This window comes from Microcaecilia unicolor, chromosome 4 (assembly GCF_901765095.1).
Source record: "Microcaecilia unicolor chromosome 4, aMicUni1.1, whole genome shotgun sequence".
Taxonomy (NCBI): Eukaryota; Metazoa; Chordata; class Amphibia; order Gymnophiona; family Siphonopidae; genus Microcaecilia; species Microcaecilia unicolor.
This window is the reverse complement of record NC_044034.1, coordinates 163,290,651-163,315,647: the sequence shown is the minus strand read 5'-3', so window position 1 is coordinate 163,315,647 and position 24,997 is coordinate 163,290,651. Positions and strand designations below refer to the sequence as shown.

General features: G+C 45.1%; 1 protein-coding gene across 2 annotated transcripts in view; it reads right to left on the bottom strand.

Annotated features, from left to right (window-relative positions):
• The window catches only part of PRDM11 (PR/SET domain 11), a 136,109-nt gene that overhangs the window by 93,026 nt on the left and 18,086 nt on the right, over positions 1 to 24,997 (bottom strand). For both annotated transcript variants that reach the window (XM_030200823.1, XM_030200824.1), the window contains exon 2: positions 1,861 to 2,193. The gene's annotated coding sequence lies outside the window, so the exon portion shown is untranslated. The remainder of the gene's footprint in view (positions 1 to 1,860; positions 2,194 to 24,997) is intronic.

Sequence of the window (24,997 nt, the reverse complement as noted above, 5' to 3'; positions counted from 1 at the left end):
TAGCTACTCAGAACATGCAAGCCCCTTTGATGGCTCATTGGCTGGCCCGACAACATTCTGTGAAAGATTTGAGATGGAGGGCAGTAGATCATAATGAAGCAGGGACGGAGGGAAGTTTTATAGATACTGTGCTAAATTAAAGGGCACAGCAGATGATCTTCAAGCTTAGAATAGTTGCAGAGTGGGCTGAACTTGGAGCTGGGATGGATGTCTACTTTAGACCAGTGAGGGATTGGGGGCTGGATGACATAATGAAGAGGAAGTGCTATATAAGTTATTGAAAAAAACTCCACTGCCATCTTGGCAGTGGAAATTCCGTTAGTAGGAGCTAAGCTGGTGCTAGAGGCGACATTAGGTAAGTGGTACAGGGGAGTATTTCACTGTGGTTTGGGGGGAATGTTTATGTACATCACCTCACACAGTGTTTTTATATTTGGTTTTAGGGGACAGTCCTTGAGACAGCTCGCATGGGCGAAACATGGTCATGTCGGACGTTGTGTCCCCCCCCGTTGACATTACATTTATATTTAAGATGAGTATGAGTCTTAATACATATATGAAAAATCAAAGGTTAAGGTTACAAGTTAGAAAAAATTTTTTAAATCTCTTTGAGAACCAATGAGGAGGTGGATGCAGTTAAATCTTGCAACAGTGTGAACTTGTTGGCAAGTTACACCGCTGTGGTTTTCAAGTATCATCTTAAGAATTTGGTTAGTGGTGGGAGTGCATTGCTACATTGTGAAATCCCAGTGCAAAATTTATGCGTGATAACTTGTATAATTACAACCTAAATTATAAGAACATATTTTACTTATTACACTAGTATTCAAAAAAAGAATAGGCACTTAGGACTAGATTCTATATATCACACCTAAAAAATTGGCGCATAAACAAAATAAACCTGGTGTACTTTATAGAATACGCCTAAATTTCCATGCAGTTTATAAAATATGGCGAGTAGAATACGGCGAGCGCCCATCTGCGTGACTAAATTTAGTAACGGGCAGTTACGCCAAGTAAAACTTGGTGTAAATTATCAATGTCTAAATTAGATGCAGACCGGGTGTATTCTGTAATAACATGCATAGATTTGAGAAACACTCTTGACCTGCCTATTCCATGCCCATGGCCATGCCCCCTTTTCAACTACAAGATTTACAATTTACGCACATCGTGTTATAGAATACACTTAGACAGTTGTGCATGTAAATTCTAATTAATGCCAGTGTCAATAACTGCTAGTTAACTGACAATTATTGGCACCAATTGGCTTAGCTAATTAAGTTGCATGTGCAAATCCAGAATACGACTGGATTTGTGCGCACAACTCAAGTTGCGCTATATAGAATCTCGGGGTTAGGGCCCAATATTCAAAAGGGTTTAACTGAGCACCTGCTTGGTTAAACCCTACTAATCTGGCCATTTGCCAGTATTCAGAGGCACTTAAGAAGGTAGTGCCATCACAGAATTATATGGTTAAAGCCGAGAAAATCCAGGGCGGAACTGGCCCTTAACTGTTAGTCCGTTAATCAGTTAAGTAAGTGAGTAAAGTTAGGAGAGTAAAAAGGCTGCCCTAACTTTATCTGAATATCGGCCAGTGCCTAGTTAACTTCCAGGTGACTTCATTTACCTGGATATTGAATACCGGAACCTGGACATGGCCTAGCATTGAATATCTGGGCTTAATCCAGCCTGTTGCTGTCAGCAGCTTAAAAACTGCTGACTGCCTTGGGTTGAATATTACCCTGTTACTTTCCTTACAGAATAGGCACTATGTAGGTGCTTAAAGTTAAACATAGGTACATTGTTATAGAACTGTCCCCAATATAGTGATGGATCAATCAAGAAGAAAAACTGTACCTTCAATTAGACAGAATGGACTTCTGGAGCTCTGGAAGGGGCTCTCAAAGGGGCACTCCCCATTTGGCTTGCCCCTTCGGTGGTGACCTGCCGTTGGTGCTGGGCCCTGTGAAGAGCAGCAGGACTGGAAATGATGTCAGTGGGGGTGGGACCAGGAAGTCAAACGGGACTGAGATACACTAACACTGCTGTAAAAGTGCAGTGTTCAGTCCTCCCAAGCAAGTAGGAACCTGGCAGCTTCCCTCCTCCTCAGCTGTACCAGTCAAATAATAGTGTCCATTAGCATCAGGCCCTGAGAAAAGCAGCAGGCCCAGAAAAGAAGGAGCAGCACACCTGGAAAATGGTTTATGAAAAGAATCAATATACACGTTCCTGTAATCAGAGACAGGATGTAAATAGCAATACTAGCTAGATTCTTCAAAATATCTACCTGAATATTTTCTGATTCCATCATTTCCTAATTTGAGGCCTTATCAGGTTTCATTTCTTTCCATCTTCAGAATTATCCTTTAATAGCTTTGCTGAGCTTCTCAGATCTCACAGAATCAAATTCCCTGTTATTACAGCTATCAAAACACTTTCATGAAGTGGGAAGAGAAAGTACTCAACATGTTTATTGGTCTGATAAACCTATGCCCTAAATTTAAGAGGCTGGCAAACAAACAATAAACCATTTTATTTCATTCCAAACTAAACAGATAATGACTCATTAAATCATAAAGTTACAAGTAGGCAGCAACAGGAGATTGTATAATTTTGCACTGCCAATTGTCATAGGTCAGAATAGCAGTTGTATCGAAACAAGCCACCATTCGCAGCTATGAATAATAACTTTCAAGCAGGATCCTATGGGGTCAACAGCAGTAAAAAGTTTACAGAACACATCCCTCATGTGTTCCTGTATCTCAGCAGGGCAGAAATCCATTCTGTCAGTCATATGCTTACTTTGCTGGTGAGAGATGAGACATGAGTGAATATTAAGAGATCTGCATCATAAGCAGGTCTGCCAAATCCCTTCTGGCATCATCTTGGCCAGCTCTACTCAAGGTTAATTCCAGGATTAAATGAGCAGTGGGGTGCAGTGGCATGGCTGTATGTATGTCTTAACAGTAGAAAAGCAAGGGTGAAGCAGAGTTAGGTCTCAGGGATGAAACAGCAGGGTTGCTGAACATTTCTGACCATGCCTGACTGGACCTTAAGCCACAGTCTTGGATTCAGGTGGAAAATTTTGTCTCAGGATGTTCTTCTGCACCAAATGATGATGATTTTCAAAAAGAAGCTGTCTTATTAAGAGGGCAATTTTTTTTAAATTGCCCCCCCCCCCAGCTTAATGGATGTTAAGCCACACTATTGGATTCAGGTGGAAAATTTAATCTCAGGATGTTCTTCTGCATTGAATGATGATTTTCAAAGAGAAAAGAAGCTGGTTTAAGAGGGCAATTTTTAAAAATTGTCCTCAGCTTAAAGAAGGGACTGGCTTTCTTAGTATATGAAGGAAATGCAATAAGACATGCCATGGCGGATCAGACTGAAGGTTCATTCAACCCAGCATTGCCAAGAGAAATCTGCATAGATATTTTTTTTTTAGGGGGGGAGCAGTGTGCAGGGAAGTTGAAGGTTAGTTATTGTGATTGGGGGCATTTTTGAGATGGTGGAGCAGTTGCAGGGGGCCTAGGAGCCAGCTCTGCGGGTGCTTGAACACCCCCAATATTGAGACAATTCCTTGTATATGTCCAGGGAGGAGTTATTTCCACTGGGCTTAGCACCCCCAATAATTTTGAAAAGTTGGCTCCCATGGCAGTGGGGTAGTACTTGGGGCTGGGGGTAGTAGTGAACAAAGAGTTGAAGTTTGAAAGGAAGACCCGTTTAATTACTATGTTTCACTGTTTGTAAATTTGTATGCTACAGCAGCTGGAACTCCTTTTCCCACAGAAATGCACAGAGCCATTTTTGTTCTTGGGGGGGGGGGGGGGGGGGGTATTATTTCTCTGAAACTCCTGTTCCGATTTGGTCCATTTTTTTAAACTTGATTGGTCTTTTACTGATTTTTCCCACATGCCAAGTTTCAACCCACTCTGTTAAATTTTTCTGTTACATAAGCTAGAGTTCCTGCTGCCATAGAAATGTATTAGGTTATTTTGGGGTTTTTTTGGGAGGGGGGCACTTATTTCTTTGGTACCCCTGGTCTAATTTTGCTCATTTTTGAACTTGATGTGTCTTTTATCTGGCTTGACAAGTTTCATCCCATTCGGTTACATTTTTGGAGAGTTAGTTTGTCCCCACACAGACATTTTCAACTCCATTTGTATCATTCCTTCCAACTTCCATTGGATTGATAAGAATAAATATTAACAAATTTTCAGAAAGGAAAACAAAATCTTTCAGGTCCAAACCACAGTTTGAAAATATAACACTGCAGTTTATCCTGAAAACTGGTTTCTATAAACCTCTAACTACAACAGAATAGTATTGAAACTAAACAGTCTTGCAGAAAATAGTGGAATGGCCTCTGAAGTATCAAAGCTAGTAAAAGGGAGAAATCAGTTTCCAAGGCATCAAAAGCAAATCAGACGGAAGTAATCAGCCTCAGCATATTTCCTACTCAGATCCAACTCAGCATCTGAGAAAGCAGAGAAATTTGCAAGACTCAAGACAATTATTGATAATACATTAATTACAACTCTTACTCGTCATTTCTATAGCGCTATTAGATATACACACCAACAAACACATGCAAGACCATTCCTATTCTATGGACTAACAATCTACTCAAGACAGAAAAACTTCATCAATTTATTAAGGGAATAGAGACATCATGGATGTGAGAAAGGCGAATAAGAGTTAAGATTTAAAAGCAGACTAATTTTACGATGAATCTGAATCAGGCCACAAAAGGAGCATCAAGCCTACTGGCAGCCTAACAGGGAAGACCAGCAGCTGGGTCTCCTCCAAACCTTCTGCTGAAAGACAGATAAAATGACATGGTGAGATGGACGTATGTTAGGCCAAAGTAAGACACTACTGATTTCACATATGTTGGCCAAATTCTGATTAACAGATTGTTGAAATTTTGTCCGGAGATCTTTGCTGTGTTACAGCTTTCATATTATGATTATCAGGAAATCAGCTGTAAAACCCTAAATTTTCTGGTCCTGTTCTAGGAGAGTCACAGAGGTGAAGGAAGACCCAAAGTGGATAGATATTAGAGCTACCTCAATCCATAAACCAAGATGGCTGGAGAAGGCAATAGCAAACCACCCTGCTTAATAGTCTGCTAAGAAACCATCATGCAAATGGTGGTCCCAATTAGTCATTCGTGACCAAGTACTTATAGCTGCAATAACACATGCTGTTATTTGCACATGATAGGTCTCTGCTTTCTGCTTGAAAGTCAACTGGGGTTGTGCGGACTGAAAGACAATGGTGTACACTGCCAACATAATGCCATCACAAGGAACTTTGAGCAACTTGTGTGTGCAGGAGTGAGGACTGTCCCGAGACCGACTATAACCATTGTGATATCACTGATAGCTGGTTGAGTGCCGGTTCTGCCCAAGCTCTACCCCCAGACCTCCATGAGAGGCATAATTGAAAGGGGCACCTAAGTTTTCCTGAGGACGTCCTCACAGGACGTCCCGGCGAAGGGGTGGGGAAAAACATATTATCGAAACAAGATAGGCGTCCATCTTTCGTTTCGATAATACGGTCAGGGACGCCCAAATCTCAACATTTAGGTCGACCTTAAGAGATGGTTGTCCCTGATTTTCGGTGATAATGGAAACCGAGGATGCCCATCTCAGAAACAACCAAATCCAAGCCATTTGGTCATGGGAGGAGACAGCATTCGTAGTGCACTGGTCCCCCTGACATGCCAAGACATCAACTGCAAAAAGATATATGGGAGGATATTGTATACACCACTTATATCATATAGGTGGGGTGGAGTCTCATATTATTGCACACGGCTGCTGCTCACTTCACTCCCGTGGTGAATCCTTGCTCGTGTGTCTCATTCCAATCATCGACTCCTACCCCCTCCTTCCTATGCTAATCTTCATTGCAATACGTTTATCATATGTATTGCACTCATAAAATTCATCATATAAGTATGCTGATAAGACACTTAGCTTCATTTGGCTTGATGAACTGATGCGCTCCTTTATAACTGGTGTGCCTGTGTACCCCTGACAGGTGCCTGTTTCGCAACGCTTCATCAAAGGGGACTCTCACACCGTCCAGCTGTTTTATGTCTCATCCCAGCTCTTCATTGAAGGCATTGAAGACACACTAGGAGGATTCACCACGGGAGTGAAGTGAGCAGCAGCCGTGTGCAATAATGAGACTCCACCCCACCTATAAGATATAAGTGGTGTATACAATATCCTCCCATATATCTTTTTGTCGTTAGAACTGTGAAGGAGTAGATATAAGCCATATACATATTTTAAGACACCAACTGGGCACCCTAGAGGGCACTGCAGTGGACTTCAGAAATTGCTCCCAGGTGCATAGCTCCCTTACCTTGTGTGCTGAGCCACCCAACCCCCCCCCCCCCCCCAAAAAAAAAAAAACCCAATCCCCACAATTGTACACCACTACCATAGCCCTTATGGGTGAAGGGGGGCACCTACATGTGGGTACAGTGGGCTTCTGGTGGGTTTAACAGGTAGGGGGGGATGGGCCTGGGTCCGCCTGCCTGAAGTGCACTGCACCCACTAAAACTGCTCCAGGGACCTGCATACTGCTGTCATGGAGCTGGGTATGATATTTGAGGCTGGCATAGAGGCTGGAAAAAAATATTTTTTAATTTTTTTTTTGAGGGTCGGAGGGGGTTAGTGACTACTGGGAGAGTAAGGGGGGGTCATCCCCGATTCCCTCTGGTGGTTATCTGGTCATTTAGGGCACATTTGTGTGGCTTGGTCGTAAGAAAAAAAGGACCAGGTAAAGTCGTCCAAGTGTTCGTCAGGGACGCCCTTTCTTTTTCCATTATTGGTCGAGGAGGCCCATATATTAGGCACGCCCCAGTCCTGCCTTCGTTACGCCTCCAACACGCCCCCGTGAACTTTGGTCATCCCCGCGACGGAAAGCAGTTGAGGATGCCCAAAACCAGCTTTCAATTATGCCCATTTGGGCGACGCTGTGAGGACGCCCATCTTGCGATTTGTGTCGAAAGATGGGCGCCCTTCTCTTTCGAAAATAAGCCTGCATGGCACTAACTGGACTGTACCTGGGCGGTCACTGACAATATTCAGAAGCAATACCCACATAAGTGCAACTAGACAGTGGCGGATGGCCAGTTCAGTGGGGTTTAACCAGGTCTCTTCTGCGCGGATAAACCCTTTTGAATATATTGAGCCCCAAGACAATAATGGAGGAGGAGAAGGTGCTGGTGCTCTTTTCTGAAAAAAGGAGTATGTATCGAAAACCACAATTGAGGAAAACACTTGTAAAAGCTTTGGCTGCAGTGAATGAAAGCAAAAGCCAGTACTGTATAAATTGCCTCCCAGAAATCATTTCAACCCTCTGCAAGTTTTGGACTGGGAAGATCTACTGGACATGGAAGAAGACCAGTGACTAACTAATTGCCATCAGGGGAGTCACAGGATTTGATTAGACCTGCAGATGTCTACGCCTTCTAAAAGAGAGAAGCTTCCCTACTGACAAGCAAGTTGAAGGAAAGAATGTCTCGTACTTTAGAGGAGGACAGAAGCTAGTCTTTAGCTACAAGTAAAGGGGGGGGGGGGGGGGGGGGGGGAATTTGCTTGTGTTTTTCTTTTCTACTTATATTTAAGACTTTTCATGATTCCTTGGTCCAGTTAGGTCTTTAAACATTCACAGAATCTGTATGACATAAGGGAAAATTAGGTTCTTACCATGATAATTTTCTTTCCTTTAGTCATAGCAGATGAAGCCATTACGTATGGGTTGTGTCCATCAACGAGCAGGGGGAGATAGAGAGCACTCAACTTTTCACAGTGCCTCATGGCCAGCTAGCTCCACTGCCTCTTCAGTATTTGAAGCTTCCAAAGCAGTATGGCAAACCGGAATGGGAATAACATGAACTTTCCTCACAGCGAACGATGGCCCCTTAACAAGGGCATGAACTCACAAAAAGAGGGAATGAACTCATCCTCCTGGAGGGAATAAACTCGTCCTCCACTTTGTATAAACGGAGGGAATACTTGCATCCTCCTGGAGGGAATAAACTCATCCTCCCAAAACATGAACTGGAGGGAATGAACTCATCCTCCTATAACTGTAACAAGAATCCTGAAGACTGTTTTCCGACTCCCCAAGGAAGGAATATAACTTCAGGAAACAAGAACAGCACCTAAAATCAGAATCACTGCAATACAGACAATCATACAGGGAGGGCTCATGGCTTCATCTGCTATGACTAAAGGAAAGAAAATTATCATGGTAAGAACCTAATTTTCCCTTCCTTGTCATCAAGCAGATGAAGCCATTACGTATGGGATGTAACAAAGCAATCCCTAAATAGGGTGGGAACAAGCCACACCACGCGCTAGCACCTGTGCTCCAAAACGCGCATCCCTCCTGGCAGCCACATCCAGCCTATAATGTCGGGCGAAAGAGAGCTTAGAAGCCCATGTTGCAGCACTGCAAATCTCATGAAGAGATAGTGCTCCAGTTTCCGCCCAGGAAGAGGAAATCGCTCTTGTGGAATGTGCCTTAAAGGCTTCAGGCGGAGCCCGGCCAGATAGCAGATATGCTGAAAAGATAGCTTCTTTGAGCCAACGGGCAATAGTGGCTTTAGACGCTGAAGACCCTCTGCGAGGACCTGCAAATAGCACAAAAAGATGATCAGAGGTCCTGAAAGAATTTGTAATTCGCAGATACTGCAACAGAGTCCTGCGCACATCCAAAAGGTGCAACTGCCCAAATGAATCTGGAAACTCCTCATCAAAGGAGGGAAGAAAAACAGGCTGGTTTAGGTGAAACGCTGAAACCACCTTAGGCAGGAAGGAAAGCACGGTCTGAACCGTGACCCCTGACTCTGAGAATTGCAGAAAAGGGTCTCTACAGGACAGCGCCTGGAGCTCTGACACCCGTCTCGCCGAGGTAAAGGCCACTAAAAAGATGGCCTTCAGTGTCAAATCTTTCTCTGAAGCACGCCAAAGTGGTTCAAAGGGAGCCCCCTGAAGGGCCTTCAATACTAACCCCAGATTCCAAGCTGGACAAGGTGCCCGCAGGGGAGGACGGAGCCGAAGCACCCCTCTAAGAAACCGTGCCACATATGGATGAGCAGCTAAGGACACGCCTTCAACCTTGCCACGCAGGGAGGCCAATGCTGCCACTTGCACCCGCAGGGAATTATAGGCCAAGCCTTTGTGTACACCATCCTGCAAAAAGTCCAGAATCGGCGAGACAGGAGCCTGCAACGGAGAAAGCGCTCTTGAAACACACCAGACTTCAAACTGGCACCAAATCCTGGCATAAGCCACGGAAGTGAAGCGTTTACGGGCCTGCAGGAGAGTGGAAATTACCTTATTTGAGTAGCCTTTATCTCTCAATTGCGCCCTCTCAATCGCCATGCCATAAGACCAAAGCGGCAGGCGTCCTCCATAGCCACCGGACCCTGTGACAACAGGTGCGGAACCAGAGGTAACGGAAAGGGAGCCTCCAACAGCATCTGTCGGAGGTCCATATACCAAGGCCTCCTGGGCCAATCCAGGGCGATGAGCACCACTTCTCCTGGATGTAGCCAAATCCGCAGGAGCACTCGCCCTATCAAGGGCCACGGAGGAAAGACATACATCAAGCCCAGGGGCCAGGGTTGAGCCAAGGCCATCCAACCCAGCAGAGCGAGGATCCCTCCGTCTGCTGAAGAAGCACGGGACTTTGGCATTGGAACTGGTCGCCATAAGATCCATCACTGGCTTGCCCCATTTGGCACATATCTGCAGGAATACATTGTCTGCTAGTTCCCATTCCGCTGGATCAATCTGATGCCTGCTTAGATAGTCGGCTTGCACATTGCTCTGACCTGCAATGTGAGCTGCTGACAGGGACTGTAGATGCAGCTCGGCCCAGTGGCAAATTTGTTCGGCCTGCGCGGCTAGAGCTCTGCACTGAGTGCCGTCTTGTCGATTTATGTAGGCCACTGCTGTCATGTTGTCCAACATCACTCAGACAGCCAATCCTTCCAGGGTCACTTGAAAGGCCAGAAGAGCCAGAAACACCACTTTCAACTCCAGGCGGTTGATAGACCACTCCGACTCGTCGGGTGTCCACAGACCCTGGGCATGCTTCCCCTGGCAATGAGCGCCCCAGCCCGTCAGGCTGGCATCTGTCACCACTAGGCACCAATCGGGGAGCGCCAGCGGCATTCCCCGCCGCAACATGCTGTCCGAGAGCCACCACAACATACTGAGGCGGGCCGCAGGGAGCCAAGAAAGTCTGCACTGATAATCCTGAGATACTGGAGACCATCGTTGAAGTAGAGAATACTGTAGAGGTCTCAGGTGCGCTCTCGCCCATGGCACCACTTCCAAGGTGGCCGTCATCGATCCCAACAGCTGGACAATGTCCCAAGCTCGCGGGCGGGGCATCCTCAGGAGCAGACGGACCTGATTCTGAAGCTTGCACCGCCTTTGCTCGGGAAGAAACACATAGCCCGAGGCTGTGTCGAACCTGACCCCCAAATATTCTAGAGATTGCGAGGGGGTCAGGTAACTTTTGGCCATATTGACGACCCAGCCCAGAGATTGAAGGACTAAAACCACTCTGGCTGTAGCTAGATGACTTTCTTTTTCTGAGTCTGCTCTGATGAGCCAGTCATCTAGGTATGGGTGAAGCCGGATACTCTCTCGCCTGAGAAAGGCAGCTACTACCACCATTACCTTGGAGAAGGTTCGGGGAGCTGTGGCGAGGCCAAAATCAAGGCCCGAAACTGGAAATGTTTTCCCAACACCGCAAACACTTCTGGTGCGGGGGCCAAATTGGTATGTGCAAGTAAGCTTCTTTCAGGTCCAGAGACTTGACAAACTCTCCTGGCTGTACCGCCACAATGACGGAGCACAGGGTTTCCATGTGAAAATGCCGCACTCTTAAGGACTTGTTTAGCTCTTTTAAGTCCAGGATCGGGCAAAAAGACCCGCCTTTTCGTGGCACCACAAAGTAAATGGAGTAGCGGCCTAGACCTTGTTCGGCGAGAGGCACCGGGGTCACAGCCCCTATCTGGCACAGACTGTGCAAATTCTCCTCTACTGCCGCCCGTTTGGCGGCAGAACCGCATCGGGACTCCACAAACACGTCTCTCACCGGGGCATCGAATTCTATTCGGCATCCGTCTCTGATCAGGTCTAAGACCCACTGATCTGCGGAGATTTTGGCCCACTCCTCGAAAAAGAGGGAAAGTCTTCCTCCGATGACAGGAAACGAGGAGGGGGCCGACGCACCATCATTGAGAGGGTCGTCCCTGAACTCCAGGCCTTGAACCGGCAGCTGCGGAACGTTTGTCCGAGCGAAAGGAGTTTCTCTGCTGAAAGCGGGCACGAGAAGTGAACCCAGCAGCACGCCCCAGGTGGTACCTTCTAGCTTCACGGAAGCGAGGTCTGTAAGAGGAGCGGACCGCCTGACCCTTAGAGGAAGGCTTCGGCCTATCTTCGGGCAAGCGCTGGGGTTTTGGATCACCCAGGCCTTTCACAATTTTCTCTAACTCCTCACCAAATAGGAGAAGTCCTTGAAAAGGCAACTTCACCAACCTTTGCTTAGAGGCCATGTCCGCTGCCCAGTGTCGTAGCCACAGACGACGGCGAGCCGCCACTGCTACTGCCATTTGTTTAGCCGAAGCTCTGACAAGGTCATAAAGGGCGTCAGCCAAAAAGGACAAGGCCGACTCCATCCGCGGAGCCACTTCAGATAAGGTCTCCACTCCATCACCGGGCTGTTCCACTGCCTGCTGTAACCAAGCCAGGCAGGCTCTAGCAGCATAACAACTGCAGCAGACGCCCGAACAGTGAGACCTGCCAAATGAAAGAACCGCTTCAGAGCTGAATCAAGCCTGCGGTCTTGAATATCCTTTAGGGCAACACCTCCTTCAACAGGGAGGGTAGTTCTCTTTGTCACAGCCATGACCAGGGCATCCACTTTAGGCATTGCAAAGCGAGCCAAATGTTCCTCACTCAGAGGTTATAATTGCCCCATAGCCCTGGCAACCTTCAAAGGTCCCTCGGGGTCAGCCCATTGAGCCGAAATAAGCTCTTGGATGGAGTCATGCAAAGGAAAGGCTCGAGCAGGCTTTCTGGTACTAGCCATCCTTGGATTAACAGAGGAGGCTGTGCCACTCCCAGGATCTTCAATCAAGAGGGCTTGTAAGGCATCTGAAATAAACGCTGGCAGCTCCTCGCGGTGGAAAATCCTCACCGCAGACGGATCATCAAGCTCCTGTGGCAATTCTGCACCCGACTCTGGATCCTCAGCCCAAGAAGTTCTGCCAGACCCCTCATAGCCTGACCGCGGGGGGGGGGGGGGGGGGGGGGGGGAAGGGAGGTGCGCCACACTCAGAAGGGGAATTAGCCCTTCTGCGTTTATCAGGAGGATAAGAAACAAGCAAAGCCAACTCCAAAAGGCCAGGATCCACCGGGGGGGGGGGGGGGGGGGGGGGGGCAGGCAGAGAGTTCGAAGATCCCTGTGGAAGAGCTCTTTTAAGCATGTATGCCCTATGCAGCATTAAAACAAAATCAGGGGAGAAAACCGCTCCCTGACCGCCCGGATCCTGCCCAGGGCTATCATCTCTATTATTAGCCTCACTTAGAGGACCCCCCCCCCCCCCGGATTCAGGGCTCTCCGTCGCAACGGAGGCCGCACCATGTAGACAATCCAAAATGGCGTCTGCTGCCAGCTCAGAGCGCGAAAGATCGCCACTTGCCATGCTCGGGCCGGCTCTACCGTCTGTACAGCACGAATTACAGAGCCTCGCTGCTGATTTGCGCTTGCCACATTTAGAACAGCGCTTTACAGTCTCCGCAGCCATCGCCGAAAACGGCGGTAAAATTCAAAAATGGCGGTTCGCGCCAAAAACGTCCTGATCACGGGCCCACCCCGGAGGAGTCAGAAAACACTCTTACCTCATTAGACCGAGTATCACAGCTCCGGTCCTGCAGAAGAATCTCAAGAAAAAAACCTCTTTTCCAAGATCGCTGCGCTAAAGCGCGACGCGACTTTAATTATTTATTTATTTTAACGCTGTGAGGAAAGCAGAGGCAAAAGAGGTAAATAAAATCACTCCGGAGGCTCAGATAAGTGGGAAAGGCAGGGAAAGGCGAACCAATGTGCCTGCATCCACTGAGTGGGAAAGGACAGGGAAAAGCAAGCTAATATGTCCACATCCACGGGGGCATGGGTAAGGCAGGGAAAGGGCTGACCTATGTGCCTTCAAAGTGAAGCTGCTATAGCCTCTAACACCCCGGCTAACAACTGGCAAGCCAGGAGCCACCCCCGGGCAGATTTTTGATGGAGCTCGAAGAAGCTGCAGCCACCCTGCTTGGGGAGATAGAGAATACTGAAGAGGCAGTGGAGCTGGCTGGCCATGAGGCACTGTGAAAAGTTGAGTGCTTTCTATCTCCCCCTGCTGGTTGATGGACACAACCCATACGTAATGGCTTCATCTGTTTGATGACAAGGAAAAATGATAATTTCTGCGTATTGCAAAAAAAAAAAAAATAAATAAATAAAAAAAGGTAGCTAGCTGTATGTAGGTCTCAGTACTGGTACAACACAGAGAACTAGGTCTTTAACTTTCCATCTGTTGAACACTTTGAAAAATAAAATGAACCAGAGAGAGAAATAAAATTCTTTTAAGACATTAAATATAAACAGTTACAGAAATATTACAGTTATTTAATTTGATTTCTTGCCCATCTTTTCACAACAGATCAAGATGGAGTACGTTCATAACACAACAGTATTCAATAACATAACTTAATACAACGATCATCATCTTGTAACACAAAACTTATGATCTGAAATAAAATATGAAGAAAAAAAATCTTGACTATTATTTAAGATTACAAAATACACATCTTTATTTGTATTTAATAACTCATTTGCTTTCATTGGCCAAACTAACTAGGAATCATTCCCTGCCAAAAGACCGACATGCTGGCGAACCAGCATAGCAGGTTTCTAGAACTCCAAGCAGTCTGCATCACCATCTGGAATAAGCAGAAATATATCATTTCCATAGTCATAGGCACAGACTGTGGCATATGCACTTGCATTCTGCTCTCAGCTTCACCTCACAGAAAATGTACAGAAAAACCAGATCTTAAAACCCTCAAAAACAAGACTTAAAGAAAGCTAACACCTGTAACGACAACTGACCCATCTGTGAACTTCTTTTAAAACAGGAGAGGGCAAACCTTTGGACTGAAAGGTTGTCTAGAGTGTGTGGTGAGGGGGGAGCGAGGGGGGCAGGATGGTGAGACAGCGAGATCCTTTTCAGCCTGCCAATGTCATTTCCAACTACAAGTGACGTGTTAAATTATTACCTATTAATTTTCTTTTCCTTGAGTCCTGTTAGACTAGTCCACCCAATGGGTTGTGTCCCCTTGCCAGATGATTGCCGAAAAAAATCGTAAAATACAATAACCAGAAACCAAGGATCCATTTGGGGCACTCTGCAAGATCTCTCATTTCTCATATGTGCAAGTTCTATACAGCCAGAAAAATTAAATATAAACTGCCAGACAGGATCCCGGGTGGCAGCCTTCCCAGGTGAGTCATGGACTGATCTAGCAGGACTCAAGAGAAGGAAAATTAACAGGTAAAAATAATTTCACTATCCTTATTATCCTGCTAGACCAGTCCACATTAGTTGGATGTATCTGATCCAGCCCACACTACCTCCCCCCAAACTGAAGGAGCTGACATTTCCTCCCTTCCTCCCCCTCCCCACACAGAAGGAAACCCCCTCCCAAACTCATCTGGATGCCTACTCTTCCCCCCCCCCAGGCCTACCTTACATCCCCTGGTGACTAGTGGCTGGTCAGGGCAGGAGCAATCCCCAGTTGCTGTCCATGGCATCCCTGCAATCAAAATGGCTGCCACGATTCCACTTTCTCCAAGTGATATGCACATCTGTATCTCAACCTTTCACATACTGCTTAATTTCTACACCCAAATTCATGATGCTGTACTTTCTTACACTGAATTTTAACTGCTAAACCTTCAACTGATCCTAAAACTTTCTTATATCACTAATACTCTGTCCAATGTCCCAAGGCCATACGAATAATAAAAATATGCTAAAGTAATTAAATCTGTATCCAGAATGAGCTCCAAACTAATCTTTTCTGCTTATTGACCTAAGACTAATATAATCTTATTCTTCATACTCTTATTAGTTTTGTTTCTCCCTCTCCCAGAATTACTATAATTCCTTTTAAAGGGAACTCTACGTTTTCACATAAAAAATAACATCTTAGAATTTAGGGATGCTGCCTAATAATAAAGTCTTTCCTCTCATGTGAGTATTCAAAATGTTTTAGCTGAAAAGCTAGATGGCTGTCAAGCAGGGCTCTATGCTCACTTGTTTCCTCCAGCTCTCTGCACAGGAGGAAACTAAAAATGGCACCCAAAGTTAGGCAAACAAGCAAGGGATGGAAGACTTCATAAAGTATGTTCCTAGATAACCAGCAGATGCAAAAAGACAGAAGTCCATGACTTTCTAAAACACATGAAGGTTGAACAATTGGCAGGTCAGACGAGGGGGAGGAGTCAAGATGGCGCCAAGACGCTGAGAGATCGAAGTTCGTGGAGATTGTGAATTGCTTTATCGTTTTTTCCTCTGAAAGCAATGCCCCATACTAAAAGAAAGGGAACGGTGAGAGCCTTACCCCTCCAGGCTCGCACATCCTCTCCAAGGCAAGGAACGCTCGATGACTTCGTGGCTCAGCGCACACCAACACAAACAGGAGGAGAAACTCCGCTAGACGCTGGTGCAGGGATTCCGGCGTCGTTGGAGAGTGAGATCTCTTTGTCTCCTCCAGATACTGGAACGCCACTCTGTCCTGCCGCGATTCGAGAGGGGAGAGCTGAACTACACAACCCGGAAGTTGGTGAAGATGTGGTCAGCGGAGAGTGTCCCCCTTTGGAAATGGACGCGGCAGTTGAAGGTAATCTAACGCGGGGAAACCTGCCTAGAGTGGTAACTCTTGACACGTTGTGGTTGGTAATGGAGAAAATGCAAAAACTTATAATTACCTCCACACAAGAGACTAAAAACCTTGCAATTACTGTTGATCAGCTTTCTAAGTCTATGGAAAAAATGAAACAAGATTTAAATGATCAACAAAAGAGCTCTCAGGAAGAAACTGGAAAACTTAAAGAAAATGTTTCAGCAGTGATAAAAGATAATATAAATATGCGCCAAAAGATTGAACAAATTGAGAATTATAATAGAAGACTGAATATGCGAATTCTCAATTTCCCCAAACCAATAGGAGTCTCACCATATGATTTGTTTAAAAAATTTCTTGTGCAAAATTTAAAATTCTCATCTCAAAATATTCCACCGATAAATAAGATTTATTATTTACCTTCTAAGAAGAATCAGGTAGAGACCCCCTTAAATTCGGAGAAAATTGAGGAGTTAAAAGATATCTCGATGATTTTGGAGGACTCATTATCTGAAGTAATGACAAGAGCGACTCTTCTAATATCATTTGTATTTGAACAAGACTTTGACGCAGTATTAAAACTTTACTTCAAGAATACTCAATTAGAGTTTTGTGGTCAGAAACTTTGGATCTTTCCGGATGTGACTAAAATTACTCAGGAGAGAAGGAAACAGTTTCTGGAAATGAGAGTGGAAACTAGATCTTTGGGGGCAACTTTTTTACTTGCCTACCCCTGCAAGTGTATTGTAAAATACTTAGGTATAAAATATGTATTTTTTGCACCAACTCAACTGAGAGAATTTATAAATTTGAAAAAGATTGTTAAGATATGAATCCAGTATAATTTAAAGAGAAATGGTGGAAGTTAGGCTATGCCTTTCCTGTTAATTATATTATGATTAGATTCCCTGTATCAGTTTGGACCCCTCTCCCTTTCATCTGCTTTATTGTGGTCTAAGGTAGACATGGTGAAGTAATAATGTTTTTTTTTTCCTATTTTAAGTTATATTGAAATTATATGTTTCATTCATGCCTAATGTTTCTTGTAACAAGCTTAAATACTTGTGAATATATAAAATGCATAAATAAAATAATAAAAATAAAACACATGAAGGTTTATTCTCCAATATAAATATACAGGATGAGTAGACAGTTCTGACCCAACACGGGCCGTGTTTCGGCTATCGGCCTTCCTCAGGGGTCCTAGCTGATAGACAAGCAAAATTGCCAGAAAGTACATATAATAAAAGTACAATGTACAATAGTAATGTATGAAGAATATTTGAGAATATTATCCAATATAAAAGTGCAAGTGAAAGACAAACAGAAAAGAGCGAGTGATTGAAAATGAACAATATGTAAAACAGTGAAGAAACAATAAAACAGTGTATAACATACTACTACTTAACATTTCTAGAGCGCTAATAGGGTTATGCAGCGCTGAACAGTTTAACAAAGAAGGGCAGTCCCTGCTCAAAGGAGCTTACAATCTAAAGTAGAATCATATAAAAATGGTGTATCATATAAAGGATAGTGTAGATCTGCTAAGTGATGATACAAAAAGGGAAACCATTATGAAAAGATAAGGAAAAAGAAGAGCAGAATGAGAAATAAATGAAAGGAATGCTAAAAGCACTGTCGTACCTGTCAGCAGCACTAAATAAAACTGGGAGAATAGCCTGCCAAAACTAAAAAAGGCAATAAAAACACAAACTAAAAGCACAAGACTAAAAACACACCATAAATGACAAAATAAATGACTCAAATTTGAACATACAAAAATGCAAGAGTAGGCTGTACAGAAGAAAAAACGAACAGTAATGGAATAGATAACATGTAAAACTGATTCCTTTAAACTAAAACCTATGTGACAAAAGTTAAAATACAAAGTGCTAAGGTAGGCACCGGAAGATCCATGCTAAGAGAGTATTGTGTAAAGGTTGCTCCACATAGAGTGCCTTTGCTGAATGCTAGGTGAGAACAGATCTCATGCCTGAAACCTGGTGTAAATGCTGGTGTGCAACTAATGGCAGTTGGGTACATAAATGACCCTATTCTATAATATCGTGCCTAATTTCTGGGAATGCACCTGACTCGCCCATGCCCCTCCCATGGCCACACACCCTTTTGAGTTGCGTGCTATGAAATGTAGGTGAGTTGTTCTAGAATTGAGCTTGTTAATTCCACTTAACTCCTAATTAATTAATTAGTTTGTGCACAGATTTGCAATCTGTGCCCAACTTTGGGTGCCATATATAGAATCCGCTAGATGATGCAATTCTATAAGGCGGTGCCTAGTTTTAGATGGCAGAGTCACAAGACCCCAAACTAATTCATGAACAATGCATCACATCTTTCAATCTAAGAAATGAACAATACCCCTTCCACATAATCCTATTACTTCAAACTGTACGAATTTTACCACTCCAGTTATAATTAAGTGTACTTCTGTCATGTATGTGAATGTTTCCTTGTCTGTGCTCACCTCGCCCTCTGGTGGCCAGAACCGGTGGCTGCTATGGACTGTCACCCGTTCCAGACTTCAGTCCAGTCCGGATCTTCCAGGCTGCCAGACTTGCTTCTCTTTGTGCCTGAACAGCACCCGTAGCTGCCTTGTGATTCCTGCAGCTGAACTTCAGCAGCTGATAGGCTTTATTAACCTGCTGGAAACTTCTGTGTTTGCCTTTGCATCGTCTAAGGTCCCTCGTTTGTTGTATAGTTCCTTGTCTGATTGTAGTTAGTCTGTGAGTAGTTTAGCTTAGGTTTTTTGCTTATTTCTTAGTCTTGTTTCTGGTTAGTATTCTTGGTCTAGTTTCTGTTTGTCTGTGTCTCTTTCTTAGTGGCTGCGTGGCAGCTTTCAGACCTGTCTCTTTTCTGTCAGTGTTTGTACCCTGCTTCAGTGGCTGCTTGTCAGCTTTCAGTTCCTGTCCTTTAGCTTCTTCCATTCCCTGCTTTGTGTAGTATTGTCTGTCTGTGAGTCCTAGCCCAGTTTCCTGCCTTGCTGCCCATGTATATTCCTTTCCCCTCTGACCCTCAGTCTCTGTTCAGCCTAGTTGGTATTCAGTTCCTGCCCTGTCCGGTAAGTCCTGCCGGCCGCCTGCACCCAGGGGTTCAACTCCTGAGGAACGGCAGTCAACTGCAGGTGAAGTCTAGCTGTTCCTGTCAGAGTTCTGCCTTGTCTCTGGTGTGGGGTGGTTTTGCCTGCTCCATGGCAGTGGCCCAAGGGCTCAAGAACCTAGTTTCTGCCTTGAAAACGTGACAACTTCTACCCTTATCTTACTCTGTATTGCTCACTAGAAGCTGTAGTCCCATCCCCGGAGACTTATCAGCCTCATTGGGATTACTTTTCTCTATATGCTACTATATATTTGTCCCAGAGTTGTATTCTCTTTTCCAGAACCTTATCAGCTTCCTTGCACCTACTGTTACTCTATTTTCCACTCTGTATATATTCCCGGAGTTGGTACTCTCCTCTCCGGAACCTGAAAGCCACATTGAGCCTACTGCTATGAGGGAAAATGTGGGATACAAATGTAATAAATAAATAAATGTAAATGGCAGTAATCTAGCTACTTAATCATGTAAATGATTTCTTATAGAATACCGACTAGCTGAAAAGTATGCACCATGTTTTGATGGTGCACACTTTGCTTGGGGGGTGGGGAGTGGGAGGGTGCTAGTAGAGAAAACACACACATAAATTCATACACATTCCAGCTAACACGTAGGCATAGGCATGATGGGGCTAGTATAGGTGACTGAGCCACAAATCTAAGAGTGTTTTCTGCCATTTGCTCTAGTATTCTACAAGGAAAAGTAAGTGCATACTTTTCTTTCTAGAACAGGCTTGAAATAGGTGTTACTGAACCTCTTATCCTACATGCCCCATATAGAATTACGCTCATACTGCATAGGAATATGGGTTCTCTGTTACAATTAACAGATTGTCAAATGGTACAGAGAGCTACACATCACGAGGGAAAACATTATCCCTGAACTACACAAGTAAAATGTAAAATCACACCTACTTTTTAACAGAAATAAATATCAATAAGTTGTAAATGGTAGATTTTAATGGACTAACAATATATTTGCAAACAGCTTTTGGGAATTTCACCCCTTTCATCTGGTCAATATATTAATTTCTATGAGGACAGCTTAAAAGCCATTTCTGTACAGAAAGCAGTGTTTTATTCATGGAAACAAAAACATTTTTTTGTTGCAGCTCAAGTACAGCAGGTATTTCCCCCTGTCCCTGGAGTGCTCACAATCTCTGTTTGTTCTGAGGCAATGGAGGGTGAAGTAACTTGCAGAAGGAGCCTGCGGGGATGGGGTAGGGATGGAGACAGAACCCACGGGGACAGAGCAGGGACAGAGACAAATTTTATCCCCGGGTCACTTTCTAAAATGCAACTTTAACATTGTCCCTTCTGTGTATCCAAGTGGATTATTCTGCCAATCACAACCCTGAAATGCTTTCTAAAACAATGAAGCCACATTCACCTCTCATCCTCCAGGACATAGCTGCACTAAACTTTATCCAGCTGAAGAACAAGATGACTTGATGGCTCACTAACAGGCTTATTTTCGAAAGAGAAGAGTGCCCATCTTTTGACGCAAATCTCAAGATGGGCGTCCTTTTCACAGAGTCACCAAAATCGGTATAATTGAAAGCCGATTTTGGGCGTCCTCAACTGCTTTCCGTCGCAGGGATGACCAAAGTTCACGGGGGGGGGGGGGGGGGGGTGTCAGAAGCTTAGCGAAGGCGGCATTGGGGTGTGCTTAACACATGGGCGTCCTCGGCCGATAATGGAAAATTTATATGATTTGAACCAAGCTTCCTGCTTCATGAAGCCTTTTGGGGTAATTGGTAGGTCACTTATTTTTTTTTATTTTTGTTACATTTGTACCCTGCGCTTTCCCACTCATGGCAGGCTCAATGCGGCTTACATATTGTATACAGGTACTTATTTGTACCTGGAGCAATAGAGGGTTAAGTGACTTGCCCAGAGTCACAAGGAGCTGGGAATCAAACTCAGTTCCTCAGTTCCCCAGGACCAAAGTCCACCACCCTAACCACTAGGCCACTTACTGTGCCCACAACCCAAGTTTGAATCACCTACTGGGATATTTGTGAAGTAGCTGGCCTCTAGCCAATTCAGCCATCCACTACGCTCAGTCAGTATATGAGTAACCAAGTCCTAGCAGGGGGTAAAGGTGACTGAGGAAAGCAATGGCAAAACATCCTATTAATAGCATGTAAAGAAACGGTCATGAAATTGGCAGCTCCCATAAGTTGTTTGCTACTTGGTACTGATATACAGGTGACTTCATTTACCTTTTTTCCCTGCCTCATAGCTTATTGCTCCATTAGCTAAACTGCTTAATCCTTCAGGCCTCCACTTATAAAAATTATGCATGCAATCTGACACCTTGTACACACATGACTTTGCCTGAACTTAGCAGAGGTAATTCCTGGGAATAGCCGGGAACAGATTTGAAAGTATGCAGGTAAAACAACCCAGAAAATTTGAGCCTGCCAAAGACCAGGTATAAAAGTTGACAAATTTGCTGGGGTCCTTACAAGAATGAAAGTACATACATACTTTTCACTATGAAATTCTGCTTTTGCCCAGATAAAGAAAAGTTTGTGTGTATCCATGCTAGAAAATGACACGGACACAGGGACCCGCAGTAACCGCGGGGATGGGGACAGAGTCCATGAGGACGGGGCAGGGACAAATTCCACGGGGACGGGGCGGGGATGGGGACAAACATTGTCTCTGTGTCACTTTCTACTTTGAAGCCTGTTAATGAACTGGATTGTTATTTATGTTTGACTAGCCGTTAAGCCCGTTAAAACAGGCGAGTATTGGTCTGTTCTATTTTCACATCTAATTCCCTCCCTCCCTCCCAGGAGCCTTCTTCTCTCCACTGGTTAGCCTCGCCCAGTTCGCCGCAGCGGCTCCGCCCAGGGACATCGCGCTTCTCTCCGTTGTTTAGCCTCACCCAGCTCGCCACAGTGGCTCTGCCCAGTAACATCGGGCATGATGTGGAACACACTTGCGCCTCCACCTTTGACCCCCTCCCGGCATTGATCCACCCCGTCTTTCCGCCGTCGCAGTGTTACCTCCCGTGAGTCCTGTCGTCAGTTCGCCTCCATCGCTCTGTCCATTTCCCTCTCAGTTCCACCCCCTCCTTCCCTCCCTCCTCCTCCGATTTCCACGCCCATGTCCAAGACCTGCTCCCTAGTGGGCTGTACTGCTGGTGGAGGCGGGGCTTGGACTCTATCAACGTTCAGTCTCTACTGCGCATTTGCAGGTGAGTCGGTCACGTCTCATTTATATAGACTGACTGATGCAGACAATATTTTAATTTTTTGGAAAAACAAGCAAACATGCTGGCCACAAGTAGCAAAATTTGCATTGGGGATGCTGTACATTCCTGCTACCAGCACATCTTCTAAGAAGACATCTTTTATTGCAGGAAGGACTGTGGAAGACAGGACAGCTAGCCTGAATTCCGAGATTGTTGATGACTTCTTATTCATCCACAGATTAAAAAATCATAACAGTGCTTCACAGGGCATATTTCTCCCCTCTAGGGCATGCAGAACGGGTTGTATTTTGTACCCCTGGACATTTTAACAGGGAGGATTAGGATTCCTTGGGGTAGCAGAACTCAGCTATTGTTGGGGTTGGTAGGGTAGAGGGTGATTGTGGTGGGAGGGTTTATTATAGCTGCTCACTGATATTATTGTTTTCTATTTGAAATTTATAAACAATAGTTGCACAGCATATTGTTCCTTTTTATACTTTAATAAAAATAATTAAATATTTGAGGCTTCTGCAGATGAAAACAGAAGCTGCCGGTATGGGGTGGGGACGGAGGAAGGGCCTGCGGGGATGGGGTAGGGATGGAGACAGAACCCACGGGGACAGAGCAGGGACAGAGACAAATTTTATCCCCGGGTCACTCTCTAAAATGCAACTTTAACATTGTCCCTTCTGTGTATCCAAGTGGATTATTCTGCCAATCACAACCCTGAAATGCTTTCTAAAACAATGAAGCCACATTCACCTCTCATCCTCCAGGACATAGCTGCACTAAACTTTATCCAGCTGAAGAACAAGATGACTTGATGGCTCACTAACAGGCTTATTTTCGAAAGAGAAGAGCGCCCATCTTTTGACGCAAATCTCAAGATGGGCGTCCTTTTCACAGAGTCACCCAAATCGGTATAATTGAAAGCCGATTTTGGGCGTCCTCAACTGTTTTCCGTCGCAGGGACGACCAAAGTTCACGGGGGCGTGTCAGAAGCTTAGCGAAAGCGGGACTGGGGTGTGCTTAACACATGGGCGTCCTCGGCCGATAATGGAAAAAATAAGGGCGTCCCTGACGAACACTTGGACGACTTTACTTGGTCCTTTTTTTTTACGACCAAGCCACAAAAATGTGCCTTAAATGACCAGATGACTACCGGAGGGAATCGGGGATGACCTCCCCTTACTCCCTCTCAGTGATCACTAAGCCGCTCCCACCATAAAAATTTTTTTTTAATATTTATCCCAGCCTCTATGCCAGCCTCAAATATCATATCCAGCTCCATGACAGCAGTATGCAGGTCCATGGAGCAGCTTTAGTGGGTACTGCAGTGCACATCAGGCAGGCGGACCCAGGCCCATCCCCCCTACCTGTTACACTTGTGGTGGTAAATGTGAGCTCTCCAAAACCCACCACAAACTCACTGTATTCACATCTAGGTGCCCCCCTTCACCTGTAAGGGCTATGGTAGTGGTGTACAGTTGTGGGGAGTGGGTTTGGGGGGGGGGGGGGGTTGGGGCGCTGAGCACACAAGGTAAGGGAGCTATGCACCTGGGAGCTTTTTCTGAAGTCAACTGAAGTGCCCGGTTGGAATCCTGGCATGTGAGGGGGACCAGTGCACTACGAATGCTGGCTCCTCCCACGACCAAATGGCTTGGATTTGGTCGTTTCTGAGATGGGCGTCCTCGGTTTCCATTATCACCGAAAAGCTCTAAAGTTGACCTAAATGTTGAGATTTGGGCATCCCCGACCATATTATCGAAACGAAAGATGGATGTCCATCTTGTTTTGATAACACAGGTTTCCCCTCCCCTTCGCGGGGACATCCTGCGAGGATGTCCTCGGGAAAACTTGGGTGCCCCGTTCGATTATGCCCCTCTAAGAGTCGTTGCCCTCAAATACATTCAGGGGGTACTTATAACACTTACATATCCAGTTACTCATGGAGCTACTGCAGTGGCCTGAGAACCTGGGAAATTGGGTTTGAATCTCATTGCAGCTCCCTGTGATTCTGGGCAAGTCACTTAACCTTCCATTGCCTCCCGTACAAAATAAGCTCCTATATACAAGGTATAATATGTGCATTGCTTTGATTGTAAACACAGAAAGGCGGTATATCAAATCCATCCATAGATTGTGAGCCCTCCAGGGACAGAGAATACCCAGTGTACCTGAATGTAACTCACTTTGAGCTACTACTGAAAAAGGTATGAGCAAAAATCCCAATTCCAAAATCCATCCCCTTTCCTTTACGCTATCCCTATATACCAGTGGTTCCCAAACCTGGTCCTGGAGGCACCCCAGCCAATCAGGTTTTTAGGATATCCACAATGAATATTCATGAAGGAGATCTGCATGCACTGCCTCCACTGCATGCAAATCTTTCTCATGAATATTAATTTTGAATATCTGGAAAACATGACTGGCTGGGGCGCCTCGAGGACCAGGTTTGGGAACTACTGCTATATACTGTTCAGAATACCAACATATATGCGAGTTATGGGTGTGCATACTCTTGTTCTCTCCACTCATTCTCTTATCTCAGCTTTGAGCTAGGCCAGTGGCATTATGAAACCCTAGGCTGCGTCTTCCTCCTCTGCTTCCCGGAATCAGCGACTTGCTCTAAACTGTTTGGGACAGCACAGTACTGTGCACTTAGGAGCACACGA